Source organism: Phodopus roborovskii, unplaced genomic scaffold, assembly GCF_943737965.1.
Source record: "Phodopus roborovskii unplaced genomic scaffold, PHOROB, whole genome shotgun sequence".
In the NCBI taxonomy this organism is placed as follows: Eukaryota; Metazoa; Chordata; class Mammalia; order Rodentia; family Cricetidae; genus Phodopus; species Phodopus roborovskii.
Window position 1 is genome coordinate 268,515 of NW_026126783.1, and position 5,260 is coordinate 273,774.

The following is a 5,260-nucleotide window of genomic DNA, read 5'->3' on the forward strand; positions in this document are numbered from 1 at the left end:
TACTAGGAGACATAACAAACCTCAACAGATACAAGAGAATAGAAATAGTCCCCTGTATCTTATCGGACCACCATGCTTTAAAATTGGAATTCAACAACAATACAAATAGCAGAAAACCTGCAAACTCATGGAAACTTAACAATGTGCAATTGCACCACTCCTGGGTCAAAGAAGAAATAAAGAAAGAAATTAAAGGCTTTCTAATATTCAACGAGAATGAGGATACAACATACCCGAACTTATGGGTCACCTTGAAAGCAGTGCTACGAGGGAAGTTCATTGCACTAAGTGCCCATATGAAGAAAACAGAAGATAGTCACATAAATGAATTAACAGCGCAACTGAAAACCTTAGAACAGAGAGAAGCGAATTCACCCCGCAGGAGCAGACGCCAGGAAATAATCAACTTGAGGGCTGAAATCAACAAAATAGAAACCAGGAAAACAATACAAAAAATCAATGCAACAAAGAGTTGGTTTTTTGAGAAAATCAACAAGATTGATAAACCTTTATCCAAATTAACGAAAAAGCAGAGACAGAACATGCAAATTAACAAAATCAGAAACGAAGTGGGGAGCATAACAACAGACACAGAGGAAATCCAGACAATTTTCAGGTCATACTTTGAAAATCTGTATTCCACAAAAATTGAAAATTCAAAGGAAATGGACAAGTTTCTGGATAACTATCACTTACCAAAATTAAATCAAGAACAGACAAACAACTTAAATAGACCTATAACCCGAAATGAAATAGAAGTAGTCATCGAAAGCCTTCCAACGAAAAAAAAGTCCAGGGCCAGATGGATTCAGTGCAGAATTCTACCAGACATTCAAGGAAGAACTAATACCACTACTCCTCAAACTGTTCCACAAGATAGAAACAGAAGGTTTATTGCCAATCTCTTTTTATGAGGCCACAATAACTTTGGTACCCAAACCTCACAAAGACACAACTAAGAAAGAAAACTACAGACCAATATCCCTGATGAACATCGATGCAAAAATACTCAATAAAATAATGGCAAACCGAATTCAAAAATACATCAGAGAAATCATCCACCATGATCAAGTAGGCTTCATACCTGGATTGCAGGGATGGTTTAACATACGAAAATCTATCAACGTGATCCACCATATAAACAAACTGAAAAAGAAAAACCATATGATTATCTCCCTAGATGCAGAAAAAGCCTTCGATAAAATTCAACACCCTTTCATGATAAAGGTATTAGAGAGGTCAGGGATAACAGGAACATACCTAAACATAATAAGAGCAATATACAGCAAACCAACTGCCAACATCAAACTGAATGGAGAGAAACTTAAGCCAATTCCTCTAAAATCAGGAACAAGACAAGGCTGTCCTCTCTCTCCATATCTCTTCAATATCGTACTAGAAGTTCTAGCTAATGCTATAAGACAACAAAAGGAGATCAAGGGCATCCAAATTGGAAAGGAAGAAGTCAAACTGTCTCTATTTGCAGATGATATGATAGTTTACATAAGCGACCCAATAAACTCTACCAGGGAACTCCTACAGCTGATAAACACCTTCAGCAAACTAGCAGGATACAAGATAAACTCAAAAAAATCAGTAGCCCTATTTTTTTCAGACGACAAAGAGGCAGAGAAAGAAATCAGAGAAATATCACCCTTTACAATAGCCACAAGCAACATAAAGTATCTTGGTGTAACGCTTACCAAACAAGTAAAAGATCTATATAATAAGAACTTTGTGACTCTAAAGAAAGAAATTAAAGAAGATACCAGAAAATGGAAAGACCTCCCATGCTCTTGGATAGGTAGGATAAACATAGTAAAAATGGCAATCTTACCAAAAGCAATCTACAGATTCAATGCAATCCCCATTAAAATCCCACCACAATTCTTCACCGACCTTGAAAGGATAATAATCAACTTTATATGGAAAAACAAAAGACCCAGGATAGCCAAAACAACCCTATACAATAAAAGAACATCAGGAGGCATCACCATTCCTGACTTTAAGCTCTACTACAGAGCTATAGTTCTGAAAACAGCCTGGTATTGGCATAAAAATAGACAGGTAGACCAATGGAATCGAATTGAAAATCCTGATATTAATCCACGCACCTATGAACACCTGATTTTCGACAAAACAGCTAAAATTATAAAATGGGGGCAAAGACAGCATCTTCAACAAATGGTGCTGGCACAATTGGATGAGGGTGTGTAGAAGACTGCAGATAGACCCATGTCTGTCGCCATGCACAAAACTCAAGTCCAAATGGATCAAAGACCTCAACATCAATCCAGCCACATTGAACCTCTTAGAAGAGAAAGTAGGAGGTACCCTTGAACAAATTGGTATAGGAGACCGCTTCTTGAACATAACTCCAGGGGCACAGACACTGAAAGAAACAATTAATAAATGGGACCTCTTCAAACTTAGAAGCTTCTGTAAGGCAAAGGACACAGTTGACAAGACCAAACGGCAGCCCACTGACTGGGAAAAGATTTTCACTAATCCTATATCCGACAAAGGGCTGATCTCCAAAATATACAAAGAACTCAAGAAACTAGTCAACAAAACACCAAATAACCCTATTAAAAAATGGGGTACAGAACTGAAGAAAGAATTCTCAATGGAGGAAATCAAAAAGGCTGAAAGACACTTAAGAAAATGCTCCACATCCTTAGCTATCAGGGAAATGCAAATCAAAACAACTTTGAGATACCATCTTACCCCTGCCAGAATGGCTAAAATTAGAAACACCAGTGATGACTTATGTTGGAGAGGATGTGGAGAAAGTGGAACACTCCTCCACTGCTGGTGGGAGTGCAAACTCATACAGCCACTTTGGAGATCAGTATGGCGGTTCCTCAGGAAAATGGGAATTAGTTTACCACAGGACCCGGCAATCCCCCTCTTAGGCATATACCCAAAGGATTCACATCAATGCAAGAAAGACATCTGTTCAACTATGTTCATAGCAGCACTATTTGTAATAGCAAGAACCTGGAAGCAACCTAGATGCCCTTCAATTGAAGAATGGTTAATGAAGATGTGGCACATCTACACAATGGAATACTACTCTGCAGAAAAAAATAATGGTATCTTGAAATTCGCAGGCAAGTGGATGGCACCTGAAGAAACCATCCTGAATGAGGTAACCCAGTCACAAAAAGAGGAACACAGTATGTACTCACTCATATATGGATTTTAGACCTAGATCAAATGATCACCAGCCTATAATTCACATCACCAGAGGAACTAGGATACAAGTTGTATTCTAAGAGATTCATATAAAATCCCTCACAGAACTGGGAAGGGACAAGTCCCCCAGACCTCAGGTATAGTGGGGGAGGACAGCTAATGGAGAGAGAAGTAGGAGAAAATGAGAGGGAGGAGAGGAAGGCATGTGCGACCAGGAGGATTGAGCCTGGTTAGGAATGGAAAATAGGAAAGAGAGAGAGAGAGAGACAGAGACAGAGAGAGAGAACATAAAAGAGGGAGCCAATATTGGTTTGAAGATAAAGTTGAACACAAAGAAAGGTCGAGGGAACTACAAGACTGCTCCCAACTAACAATCTCAGCTTCCGTGGAAAGGCTATCATAAATACCCTTCCCGGAGAGTGAGATCAACAACTAACTTCTCCATGGAGTCCTCAACTAATGCCTGTTGAAAACAGGAGCAAACACCCATACATAAACACTGAGTCAAACTAGAACCCAGAAGCAGATGGAGAGGACAAGACCATGCGGTAGAAGTACATAGAGACAGCTTACCTGAACAAGGAGGAGCTAAGGGCCACTAGACTGATAGCTGGGAAGCCAACAGGGGTCTACCTCGGACCCCCCTGAATATGGGTCTCAGCCAGAAGGTCTGAGCAGTCTAAGAGACCTCAGACAGTGGAGCCAGGATGTATCCCTGGTGCACAAAAGGACTTTGCAAACATATCCCCCATGGAGGGATAACTGCCTTATTCTAGAGATAGGAGAGAAGCCCTAGTCCCTACTTCACAGGACCTGTCAGATCTACATGACCCCAACTGGATGGCATTCCCCTACATATTGTATTGTGGTGGGGGGTTGGGAGGGGAGGGTGTTTAGAGTGCATGGGAGAGGGTAGAGAGGGCAAAAGGGAGGGAAGGAGGGAGGGAGGGCTTGGGGGAGGGAGGGAGGGAGGGAGAGGGAACTGGGATCAACATGTAAAATAAAAAATAATAAAAAAAAAAAAAAAAAACGCTTTGACTCCAAAATTTAAGTTGAAGAACAAGTTACTGGGGAAAAGTAATTCTATTTTTGTTTCCACAGAAAATGAAAAGATGTGGATTCCTTCCAGACTAATGTGGTTTGATCACACCAGACCGCCTGAAACAGAGTACAAGCTGATCCTACATTCCAAACAGCTGGACAAAACAGCCCTACAGACTACAGCTAGGATATCTGAGTCTTCTTCGAATCCCCCAAGACAGCGCCCCTTACCAGCAGGAAGTAGTTTGGAAAGAACGACGCCCAAATTCCCAAATATTGTGTATAAATGTTTGTTTTCATTTAATTGGACTTTGTTATATAAAATTAAATAAAAAATACTCTATATGCAAAAAAAAAAATATGTGATATCTTCTAAAAACCCTGCATACACAATGAGAGTTCAGCATTTAAACATGTTCCTACTCTGCTCTGCGATTAAATAAGGGATGAACCTGGGAGTTTCCCACAATCATGTGGGAGTCAACTGAGAGGCAATTGTGTGGAGGATGGCAGACCATTTCATCCTCTCATTATGTGGTTATTTCATTGTTAAAATAGGACATTAGATAATCCATGATCAGTGGATTGCGGTGACACGATGTGGGAGGCAATTATTATAGATCATCTTAATATCAATTTTGTAGTTAAAATATTTAAATTAATCACGACAGCATCATTAATGAGCCTGGTTTGGAACCACCTAGGAAAGTGGATTATGTTACATGAACTCATTATTTTATTATTTAATTAGATAAAACAATGATTATATCGTCCATGACACCTGATCTGGTGCCACAGATCATCTAATTACATAATTAATGAATTTAAATTGACAATCTGTGTTAATCCCCGACATAATGTAAACATTTGTATACTCATGTAGACAACAATCCTCCATTCCATGAAGAGACCTGTAAAGCTCCCTCTTGTGGACATAATGTGCAATAACTACACATTTTATGATTCATTGACTCCATGATGATGACATCCTTCATGACTGGAGTCTGGCCATACCTCCCTG